Source organism: Meles meles, chromosome 9 (genome assembly GCF_922984935.1).
Source record: "Meles meles chromosome 9, mMelMel3.1 paternal haplotype, whole genome shotgun sequence".
In the NCBI taxonomy this organism is placed as follows: domain Eukaryota; kingdom Metazoa; phylum Chordata; class Mammalia; order Carnivora; family Mustelidae; genus Meles; species Meles meles.
The window spans coordinates 12,290,329-12,303,132 of NC_060074.1; the positions used below are offsets into that span (position 1 = coordinate 12,290,329).

Here is a 12,804-nt window from a genome sequence, read left to right on the forward strand (position 1 = left end):
GACACATGGCCAGAACTCTGGCCAACTCTTGGCTTCCCAGCTCCTTCAGCTCTCACACTCCCCTTCCTAAGTCTAGGGATCCCAGAAAGCACAGTCTTGGACAGCACATTCATGACGCCTGACAGACTCCTTTCTGAGAAAGCTCAGCATAACTTTCATAACCACAGCCTACTGTGGAAGACTTCCTTACCTTTCATCACCACGCTTTTTAACCCTCCATCTTGTCTGCCAGCGTGGAGTGGACAAGCCAGATATCTGTACATTTGCCAGTGATGTTGGACAGAGATTTTGAAACTATAACTGACTGACTGAACCAAAATTTGAATGTGAGATAAAGTAGAAAAATCAGGTAACCGGTAGTATTTGGAGCAGAAAGCAGCTAAATCAGCAGTATATTAGAGCTCTAGAATAGGGTTAGAGTCTAATTTCTAAGGAGATTTTAAAAATCAGATTTGCTAAATCTCACCTGTTTCTTGAACCAAGTTTCAATTTTTCAAGAGGCCTGTTAAGGTTTTGTGCTATATCCCAAGAAACCTGAAGAAACCCTAACAGATCTCAGTTTCTTGCAAACTTAATATACCGAAATGTATCCTTCCTTCAGTTAGGTGACAGATGTAAAAGAAAAAGGAAACTTACTGCCCCACACGATTGAGCAGCCTTGAAGAAGTCAAGTGAAGTTTGATCTAACATTCAATTATATCGCAAGGACTTTTCTCCTTGTCTATTCCTTCTGCCATCTACAGTGTTTCAGACAGAACCTGTCCTTTCATGGTGGCAGCAATTTCAGCCCTTACTATTTTATTATTGAGTGCTTGGAGGAGTAGAAAAGAAACTTCTGATAATTTCTGTATAAGTCTCGAGATTCACTCTTATTGAATCAACTCTTGTCACATTCCCATCCATGAACCGATCTCAAGAGCTGGGGGCATTATTAGAGCTAATATATCAATGTCATACACCTGAAGTTAGAAGTAGGTTCAGCTTTTAGAAAACCATCTGACTTCCCAAAGATATGGGGTTATGAAGAATGGGATAGTGAAGAATGGATGCTTGGAAGCAACACATATGACCACATATGTCCACTACCTAGCCTAAATGGCTACCCAAAGATGTACCTCTTCCACTGTTTTATGGGGTCCTGGCATTTGGCTTTAGGGCTCCAGAGACCATTCCAATATTTCAGACAAATTTTACTAAGCTCTGGTAGGCCACTCCAAAGGGGGAAGATGGGTTTATCCCAGGATTTCTCTCTCTACTAAATTAAAGTAAAATCTCTAATCAGCCATCTCCTTCCTGCCTCCTGCTAAATACACAGACACACACATATTAAAGGCATTTCATTCTTGCATGGGTCAAAATCCACACAGAACAGATGCTTCATGCAGTAATCCTGGAGTTTCCCTAATATAGGGAAGGGTTTTGAGCACTTTAATGAGATACTAATTAGATATATTCATCTCTATTACATACCTACCTTCTTTCCCATTATTCCTCTCCTACTTGCAAGGCCCAAGAGCTATCTAGAAAAAAGCAAGCCTATAGAGCTCAAACTTAACAAACTGATAAGCCAGTAGAACATGGGATACGAACAATGTTGATTTATTCCTTTACTATACAAATAAAAAAGTTAATAGAACACTTTGAAAATAGAATAAATAAAGAGTATGTTTTTAAAAATTAGGCAAGCAGTTGGTTTAGGCTGTTGGCATGGTATCCCGGATTACAGACTTTTAAATTAAAAGCTTCCACTGATTCACAAGAAAAAACTCTCTTATAATTTGTTTAAATTTATATGTGTTTCAATAAATTATTTTTTGCAAAACAATGAACTTCAACCCATACCTTCCACCATACATGAAAATTAACTCAAAATGGATCATAGACTTAAATGTAAAATCTAAAATTTAAAAATTTCTAGAAGAAAACATGGGAGAGGGGCATCTGAGTGGCTCAGTCTGTTAAGCATCTTCCTTCAGCTCAGGTCATGATCTTGGGGTCCTGGGATCAAGCTGCCATCCATCCAGCTCCCTGCTCAACAGGGAGTCTGCTTCTCCTTATGCCCTTCCCCATCCCCACTTGTGCTCTCTCTCTCTTTGCTCTCTCTCTCTCTCTCTCAAATAAAAAAGAAAATGTTAAAAAAATAAAAAAGAAAACATGGGAGAAAATATTTATAACCTTTGGTTAGGCAAAGATTTTTTGGATATGGTATAAAAGTACAATCCATAAAAGAATAAATTGAACTTCACCAAAATTAAAAACTTCTGCTCTTCAAAAGACAGTTAAAAGTGTAGAGCAGACAAGCCGCAGACTGCGAAGAAATATTTGCAAGTCATATATATCTGGTAAATAACTTGTATTCAGAATATAAAATTTATCTTTGGACAACATGAGTTGAACAGATCTGGTCCACTTTAGACATGGATTTTTTATATAAATACAGTATAGTACTGAAATGTATTTTCCTTTCCTTGGGATTTTCTGAGTAACATTTTCTTTTCTCTAGCTTATGTTAATGTAAAAATTCAGTATATAGTACTTACACAAAATATGTATCAAATCAACTGTTTATGTTATCAGTAAGGCTTCCAGTGAATAGCAGGCTATTAGTTAAGTTTTGGGAAAATCCAAAGTTATAAGTGGATTTTTTACTATGTGGGGGAGTCATTGCCCCTAGCCCCCATGTTGCTGAAGAGTCAACTGTACAAATAACTCTCAAAATAACACGTTTTAAAAATGGGCAGAGAAAATGAAGAGACACTTCACTAAAGAAGATATAGGAATGGTAGGTAAGCACATGAAAAGATGCTCAACAGTGTTGGTCAATAGGGAAATGCAAATTAAAACCACAGTAAGACACCACTTAGCATCTGTTAGTATGGCTAAAATTAAAACTATTGACCACACCAAGTGTTGTTGAGGATGTGGAAGAATTAGAACAGACCATGGTGGGATTGTAAAATGATACAAAACTTGGGGAAACGTTTGGGAGTTTCTTTTAAAGTTAAATATATACCTACCATATAATCTAGTCATTCTGTTCTTATTTATTCAAGTGAAAGGAAAGCATATGTCCACACAAAGACTTTTCCACAAATGTTCATAGCAGCTTTATTTGTAATCACTGAAAACTGGAAACAACACAAAGGTCCATTAATAGGTAAATGAATAGACAAACTGTGGTATACCAATACCATAAAATACTATCCAGCAACCCTCTTACACTGTTGGTGGGAATGCAAGTTGGTGCAGCCACTTTGGAAAACAATGTGGAGATTCCTTAAAAAATTAAAAATTGAGCTTCCCTATGACCTGGAAATTGCACTACTGGGTATTTACCCCAAAGATACAGACACAGTGAAAAGAAAAGCAATATAAGGTTCATGTAAGGTTCATAGCAGCAATGTCCATAATAGCTAAACTGTGGAAAGAGCCGAGATGCCCTTCAACAGACGAATGGATAAAGAAGATGTGGTCCATATATGCAATGGAATATTACTCAGCCATCAGAAAGGATGAATACACAACTTTTGTATCAAAATGGATGGGACTGGAGGAGATTATGCTGAGTGAAATAAGCCAAGCAGAGAAAGTCAATCATCATATGGTTTCACTTACTTGTGGAACATAAGGAATAACATGGAGGACATTAGGAGAAGGAAAGGAAAAGTGAAGGGGGAGAATCAGAGGGGGAGATGAACCATGAGAGACTGTGGACTCTGAGAAACAAACTGAGGGTTTTAGAGGGGAGGGGTGTGGGGGGATGGGTGAGCCTAGTGATGGGTATTAAGGAGGGCACGTAATGCATGGAGCACTGGGTGTTATACGTAAACAATGAATCTTGGAACACTACATCAAAAACTAGTGATGTATTGTATGGTGAATAACATAACACAATAAAAAAAAGAAAAAAATACTATTTAGCAATAAAATGAATGGACTATTGATAAAGAAATAAGGGTAATTAAAATAATTATGATGAATAAAAGAAGCCAGGTCCCAAAAGAGAGTACATAATATATGAGTTCTTTTCTATAAAATTATAGAAAATAGGAACTAAGCTATAGTGATAGAAATTAGATTGGTGGTTGACTGGCAGTGGGGGACTGTAGGATGCGGAGGACAGGAGGGATGAATCACAAAGGGGCACGAGAGGGAACTTTTGGCAATATGACTATGTTCTCTGTCTTGATTGTAGTGAACATTCAATAGGTGGATATATATCAAAACATCAAATTGTACAATTCATATGTGTTTAATTCTTTGTATGTCAATTATATTTCAGTAAAATGCTAAATAAATCAATATTTAGCAAATACACTAAAATCGGAATGATATGGAGAAGACCAGCGTGGCCCCTGTGCAATGATGACACACAAATTCATCAAGCATTCCATATTAAGAAATATGTACATGAGTGACTTTTAAATGTGTTTGTTGAAAATATCCAGCCATGTTGTCATTTGCCAATACTTGATGAATGCTTCCATGCACTGATGCTATAAGAGGTAGGAGATGTACCCCCATTCCCCAAAGGCTTTCAAAGCCATTGGCAAATTCTCATTTTGAACTTGTGGGGTTGGAGCTGATGGTGGGGCATATGGTATAGATTTAGGATCTAGAAGTCTAGAGCCAAGGACAAGGTATGAGCTGAAGGCATAGATCTGGAGTTGGGATACACAGAACAAATGAAATACCTTACATGGGAGAAGAGTTTAGAAATAGATTATAAATGGGGGAGTGTAAAGACTGAGGACAGAACACTGGGGACACCAACCATCAGATGTGCTGGTGTGAGATGGGAAGGGGGTGATGGAGCTGGGATGAGAGCTCAGAGTGATGGCACAGAGGAGGCGGTGTCTGAGGACTCAAAGAGGCCATGGATAAGGAATGAACAGTGTCCACTGAACTTGGCAAATAGGAGGTCTCTTGGTGACAGCATCGTGGGTATTATCATAGAGAGGAAACCAGACAGTTTCCTAGTACGCTAATATTCTTGCACTGTACTTTGCTTATTGTAAAGGAGGCAGAAAAGAAGCAGTTTTGGACTTTTGGATCATCCCTTCTCAGATAGGACACTACTGTACTCTACAGCACTGAAAAGATGTCTGAGTCTAGTTTTTACTGTTCTGCTCTTTCATTTTCCCAGATAAACACAATCATACTCTCCTAATTTTGATCAGAATTCATGACAGGTACCCTTCATTATTCTTTTTCTCCTTCACTCAAGCCCTTCATTCAAATGCCTTATTTCTTTCTAGCTCCATCTCTGTCCTTCAAGCTGCATCTCCACTCGCTCCCCTCCTCACCATCCTCAGGCTTCTTGAAATCTGGTCCTGAACTGCCAGTGGGTGAGGACTATGATGTCAGATTGTAGCCTGGAGAGTTTCACCACCAGACCGTGGGAGGCCAAATGTGGGCTGATCATCCAGATGAGAATTACAGTCTCATGAAATCTTCATAGGCCTCGAAGTCTTCTATATGTCTCTGAAACCTTCATTACCAATGCAATTGACCTTCCTGGTCCTCTGCCCCAAGATGGCCCTTCTCAATTCACAACCACCAAGTTCTTGACTGCTCTTTCTAGACCATCTGCCATCCTGCTCTTGGCTTATTGACAAAAGGCAATGTTGAGTGGGAGACTTTAAATTTGGATTGAAATAGCTTTTTCAGAGAAGTAGGCTTTGAGTAGTGTTGTTACTTTGGCTCTTTCATTATTATTATTATTATTATTATTATTAACATATAATGTATTATTTGTTTCAGGGGTACCGGTCTGTGATTCATCAGTCTTACACAATTCACAGCGCTCACCACCAACACATACCCTCCTCAATGTCCATCACCTACTACTTTGGCTCTTACCTTATGTCCTGGTCCTAGTAACTATGCTTCTTCCTTCTTCTCCACCTTGTACTAGAATTATTAAAACAAAATCCCATCTCTGCTTCCTTCCTATCCATTAGCACTTGACTTGCTGGCTGGCTGTATCAAAAATTTCAGTTGGTACCAAAGTAGTGAATCACAGTGGCTTAAACAAGGCAAAAGTTTATTTTTCTCTCATGTAAAAAACATCCAGAGGTAGACAGCTCAGGAATGCTCTGACAGTTTTCAGTGGTCAGAAACCAAGATTTTGTTTGTCTTTCTAGAACAACATCCTTAGCACTGTTTCTATTTGCAAGGTTTCCTCGGGGCCAAATTGTCTGTTGAAGCACCAGCCATTATTGTTGTCTTTCAAGGAAATAGCAGGAGAAAGAGATTAAGGGGAAGGAGGGAGGGAGGCACATGGTAGCGCTTTGTCCTCTTTTTACAGAATTTTCCAGGAAGTTCTACCTAGCAGTAGCTGCTTATATTTCATTGGCTAGAAATTAGTTACATGGCTAAACCTTTCTATGCAAGCCAAATAAAACAAAGATTCTTTTTTTTTAAAGATTTTTTTATTTATTTCACAGAGATCACAAGTAGGCAGAGAGGCAGGCAGAGAGAGAGGAGAAAGCAGGCTCCCCGCTGAGCAGAGCGCCTGATGCGGGACTCGATCCCAGGACCCTGAGATCATGACCTGAGCCGAAGGCAGAGGCTTAACCCACTGAGCCACCCAGGCGCCCCTAAAACAATGATTCTAAGTAAGAGGGAACGAATGGATTTTGTACATACATTCCGAAGTGTCTGACGTAATTACTCAGCTTAGGAACTCATATTATTCCCCTCTTTCCCTGGTCCAGTGTCCTGTCCTATTTCCATGATCCTAGTATTTGCTGATGGACTTCCACAAATCTGACTGCCTGCTGATTACCCACCTGGGTCTCCAAATTTTGTCTGTTTCTGGAGTTTCTATTGCTGTATATATAATTGTTTAAATTACTTGATCAGTCCTATTTAGCTTTCCAGGCTGTGGACACCGGGCTTGGACTTCTTGTCTATGAATTCCTGGTGAGCAGTATTTTCCAGTATTGTCAAAGATGCTTCAAATTCCCTCAAGGAGAGAAAGACGAACATATTGCACAAGAGCAAATGTGTAAAGGGCAATGACAATCATCACGTCAGACAGGACCGCACATCTGGTCTGAGGCAAGCAGATCCTTACGCCACGTGAACTACGGCTCTTCCTCTCCTCCTCCTTGTCTAATCAGTCCCCGTGCCTGGGATATGCCCCCGCATCCAAGGGCTTCATTTTCAGTTTGGTAACTAGATTGTTACCTTCCAAAATTTCTCTTCATTGTGGCCTCCTTGACTCTGAATCATTTCTGGCTGTAATTTCTTCAGTCTTAGACTTCATCTTAGAAATTACCTTTTCTTGACTTTTCCCTTCACCTGAGCTATCAGACACCCATTCTCAATCACAGCATCTCCAGGCTCTACCTTGAGAATGGTGATAAACAAGTTTGTTGGAACAGGCTCATACAGGCTTGAGGGAGCCGACTGTTAAATTTGAAATGTATTAAAAATAAAGTAAATATAAATATATTACATTATTGAACTGTTGATCGCTTGAAACTGGCTGTAGTAAGAGTATTTACCACATGGAAATGGGCAAGTGCTACCAACTAGGACCTGTTTTTCCCCTGAAAGGTGGTTTACTAGCGCACTATTGCTCGTTTCTCCCCATAACTGTCCCTTGTGCGCGCGCACACACGTATACACACACACGCACACACACACACACACTTACACACACAGTGGACAGTTCTAACTGCAGACCTTCACCACTTCAGTCTTCCTTAGCTTCCAGTGGCAGCTGACCTTTTAACAGCTCCCTACAGAGAGTCAACATTTTGACTCCTACCTTAAAACACTTCTGACATTCGGTGATCAAATATATATTTTGGAAATATGTTCTGGACCCTAAATAGACTTATCCAAAACTCCTGACCACACTCTTTGAGAAAACTGCTGGGGTAGCACATCTGTCTGTCTGCAGAACATGTACAAACACCTGCAGCGATCACTTGTTGGGGGGAAACCTACACACTTAAGATGGCGTTCTGGTAGAGGGACTCATGTATCAGCAGCAGAGACAGCTCCCCACAGGTTATTAACTTTTGTGAGCTTACTATTTGGAGGAAGAGAGCCAATTAATTATTACAGGTATTTCAGAGAGCCTTGTGCAAACCATGCAATGAAAAAGCTTCATGAGCCAACCAAAATTATCGCGTTGCTTTGCCTTTGGTAAGAATTCTATCAGTTCAGATCCGGCTGTTCCCTCACCATGATCAGGAACTCTGTGACATGTATCTTCAATTAATAGCAGTAAAAAATGAGTTCTTACTTATGATTATAGTATTTTAGTAAATAAAACCATTCAAAAGGAAAAATAATAGAAGGACGATGGAAGGCTAGGGACCACTCGACTACGAATTTTTTAAGGGCATGCCAAATTTGACTTTAAAAGAGCTAAGTTTATAAACATGTAGAGGTTGCTGCTATGATGACTAGAAGCACAGGCTCTGGAGACAGACGCCTGGGTGTGTGATAGAGCCGTGTCACTTACTAGCTCTACGATTCCCGGCAACTTGATCTCTCTGTGCCTCAGTTTTCCCACCTGTGAGACAGAAATAAAAACACCTACCTTACATGATTATTGTAACACCAAAATGAAATACTCCATAAAGTGCCTAGAATAGTGTCTGGTATGTAGCAAATAATGAATAAATATTTGCTCTCAATATTATTATCAATGCTATTTTTGGAGTGCTTATGATGTGTCAGAAACTATGCTCCATGCTTTAGAGTCTCTTGTAACAGTATGAGGAAAAAACTAAACCCATTTTGTGAATAAGAAAACGACCTATGGGGCACCTGGGTGGGTCAGTGAGTTAAGCCTTTGCCTTCCTCTCAGGTCATGATCCCAGGGTCCTGGGATCAAGCCCTGCATCGGACTCTCTGCTCAGCAGGGAGCCTGCTTCCCCCTCTCTCTCTGCCTGCCTCTCTGCCTATTTGTGCTCTATTTCTCTCTCTCTGTGTCAAATAAATCTTAAAAAATAAATAAATAAAATCTGGGGGAGGAGTCAAGATGGCGGAGAAGTAGCAGGCAGAGACTACATCAGGTAGCAGGAGATCAGCTCGATAGCTTATCTAAACATTGCAAACACCTACAAATCCAACGGGAGAGCGAAGAGAAGAAGAACAGCAACTCTAGAAACAGAAAATCAACCACTTTCTGAAAGGTAGGACTGGCGGAGAAGTGAATCCAAAACGATGGGAAGATAGACTGCGGGGGGAGGGGCCGGCTCCCGGCCAGCGGCGGAGCAACGGAGCACAAAATCAGGACTTTTAAAAGTCTGTTCCACTGACGGACATTGCTCCAGAGGCTAAACCGGGTGAAGCTCACGCAGGGTCAGCGTGGCCCCAGGTCCCGCAGGGTCACAGAAGGATCGGGGGTGTCAGAGTGTCGCAGAGCTCACAGGTATTAGAAGAGAGAAGCCGGCTTCAGAGACAGAGCCGAGGACTGAACTCTCAGCTCAGGGTTACCTTGAACCGGTCCCAGGCTGGGTGAGCTCGGAGCACGGCTGGAGGCTGGGGATACGGGAGTGATTGGGCGCTGTCCTCTGGGGACGCACTGACGAGCGGGGCCCCGGGCTCTCGGCTCCTCCGGGCCGGAGACTGGGAGGCCGCCATTTTCATTCCCGTCCTCCGGAACTCTACGGAAAGCGTTCAGGGAACAGAAGCTCCCAAAAGCGAACCCGAGCGGATTACTTAGTCCGGCCGCCGGTAAGGGCGGTGCAATTCTGCCTCGGGCAAAGACACTTGAGAGTCACTACAACAGGCCCCTCCCCCAGAAGATCAACAAAATATCCAGCCAGGACGAAGTTCATCTATCAAGGAAAACAGGTTCAATACCTAAGACAGCAGCGGAATTCCAGAGGAGGAGAAAGCAAAGCACGGAACTCATGGCTTTCTCCCCATGATTCTTTAGTCTTACGGTTAATTCAATTTTTTTTTTCAATTTTTTTTTCTTCTTCTTCTTTTTCGTTTCTTCTTCTGCTAATTTTTTTAAACTTTTACCCTTTTCTTTTTTAACCTTTTTGATTAGTTTATCTTATATATATATATATATATTATTTGTTTTCTTTTTTAAATTTTTTTCTTTTTTTTTTCTGAACCTCTTTTTATCCCCTTTCTCCACCCCCCCCCCATGATTTGGGGTCTCTTCTGATTTGGTTAAAGTGCATTTTTCTGGGGTCTTTGCCACCCTTTTAGTATTTTATTTGCTCCTTCATATCCTCTTATCTGGACAAAATGACAAGGTGGAAAAATTCACCACAAAAAAAAGAACAAGAGGCAGTACCGAAGGCTAGGGACCTAATCAACAACAGACATTGGTAATATGTCAGATCTAGAGTTCAGAATGACGATTCTGAACATTCTAGCTGGGCTCGAAAAAGACATGGAAGATATTAGAGAAACCCTCTCTGGAGATATAAAAGCCCTTTCTGGAGAAATAAAAGAACTAAAATCTAACCAAGTTGAAATAAAAAAAAAGCTATTAATGAGGTGCAATCAAAAATGGAGGCTCTCACTGCTAGGATCAATGAGGCAGAAGAAAGAATTAGTGATATAGAAGACCAAATGACAGAGAATAAAGAAGCTGAGCAAAAGAGGGACAAACAGCTACTGGACCATGAGGGGAGGATTTGAGAGATAAGTGAAACCATAAGATGAAACAACATTAGAATAATTGGAATTCCAGAAGAAGAAAGAGAGAGAGGAGCAGAAGTATATTGGAGAGAATTATTGGAGAGAATTTCCCTAATATGGAAAAGGGAACAAGCATCAAAATCCAGGAGATGCAGAGAACCCCCCTCAAAGTCAACAACTTAGCAAACTCAACACCCAAAGAACAAACAATCCAATCAAGAAATGGGCAGAGGACATGAACAGACATTTCTGCAAAGAAGACATCCAGATGGCCAACAGACACATGAAAAAGTGCTCCACGTCACTCGGCATCAGGGAAATACAAATCAAAACCACAATGAGATATCACCTCACACCAGTCAGAATGGCTAAAATTAACAAGTCAGGAAATGACAGATGCTGGCGAGGATGTGGAGAAAGGGGAACCCTCCTCCACTGTTGGTGGGAATGCATGCTGGTGCAACCACTCTGGAAAACAGCATGGAGGTTCCTCAAAATGTTGAAAATAGAACTACCCTATGACCCAGCAATTGCACTACTGGGTATTTACCCTAAAGATACAAACGTAGTGATCCGAAGGGGCACGTGCACCCAAATATTTATAGCAGCAATGTCTACAATAGCCAAACTATGGAAAGAACCTAGATGTCCATCAACAGATGAATGGATAAAGAAGATGAGGTATATATACACAATGGAATACTATGCAGCCATCAAAAGAAATGAAATCTTGCCATTTGCGACAACGTGGATGGAACTAGAGCGTATCATGCTTAGTGAAATAAGTCAATCGGAGAAGGACAACTATCATATGATCTCCCTGATATGAGGACGTGGAGATGCAACATGGGGGGTTAGGAGGATAGGAGAAGAATAAATGAAACAAGATGGGATTGGGAGGGAGACAAACCATAAGTGACTCTTAATTTCACAAAACAAACTGAGGGTTGCTGGGGGAAGGGGGTTTGGGAGAGGGGGAGGGGGGTTATGGACATTGGGGAGGGTATGTGCTATGGTGAGTGCTGTGAAGTGTGTAAATCTGGCGATTCACAGACCTGTACCCCTGGGGATAAAAATACATGATATGTTTATTAAAAAATAAGAAATAAATAAAAAAAAAATTTTAAATCTTAAAAATAAATAAAATCTTTAAAAAAAAAAAACAAAAACAGACCTTCAGCAGAATGAGGTAGCTTTTCCAAGTTCTGGCTAGTAGCGAAAGAGGCTGGCTCACTGCAGTTTCGGAGTTCCCATTTAAATGAGAGAAAGGTATAAAACCAACCCAAGCCATCCTGATATTTAGTATTCTATTAGGAAATTCTTCCTTTGTAGGCAGCCTAGCCCTTGCATGCTGTTGCATAAACTAGCCTTGTTCTGTCTTTAGCAGAGACAGAAAACTCATCAACATCCCGGTGCTTCCACTTGAAGCCATCAAATTTCCCTTCTGACTTGCTTTCTCCACATTTTAAAAGCTCACAGCTTCATGAACTCTATTTATTAACCATAGGATAATTTCCAAAGAAGGATTTTCACTTTGTCTAACTGTAATTTTAAAATTAGGCTTTAAATCTGAAGTTCATTATTAATGTAAGTAAGGTTCAGTATCCTTTGTCTGAACTTGCTTTGTTTATGAAACAGCTGGACAAAAGGATCCTTTTCCCCTGTTTTACACATTTTTTAAAATCCCAACTTCTAAACTAGAAGTTGCTGTCTACAAGGTGTCATGACATACTTAATAAGAATTTTAAAAATTTTCAAGTTTGCATGTCATGTTTTTCATGGGGGTGAGTCTAGATTCTAACATTTAGTCGTGCAATCAGGAAGTCTTGCTTTCTTGGGGGGTGGGGAAGACATTTAAATAGCTGTGTGGACCGGTGTTCTTTAAGAGATGAATATTATGTCATTGTCAATCATTCATTCATTCTCCTTGTCTGGGTCAGGCACTGTGCTAGACACCAGGAACTAAAGACAACAGTCCCTGCTCACAGGGAGTGTGTAAGTCTCATCGGGGAGATACGTGTGTAATTACTTAATTACGATGATAGAGCAAAGTGCAGAAATCAACAGGAATGTGGGGAAAAGGGGCAGGGAAGTCACCCTCAAATGTGGAGATAGTGGGGTCTGATAAAAATCCTGGGTGGACAATCAGAGACCCAAGCTCTACACTTATGC

At 40.6% G+C, this 12,804-nt stretch overlaps 1 non-coding gene across 1 annotated transcript; it reads left to right on the forward strand.

Annotated features, from left to right (window-relative positions):
• Window positions 1-4,288: 4,288 nt before the first annotated feature.
• On the forward strand, window positions 4,289-4,400 carry LOC123951264. Its single transcript, XR_006820409.1, has one exon. It is a non-coding gene; the product is annotated as a U6 spliceosomal RNA (small nuclear RNA).
• The last annotated feature ends 8,404 nt before the right edge of the window (window positions 4,401-12,804 follow it).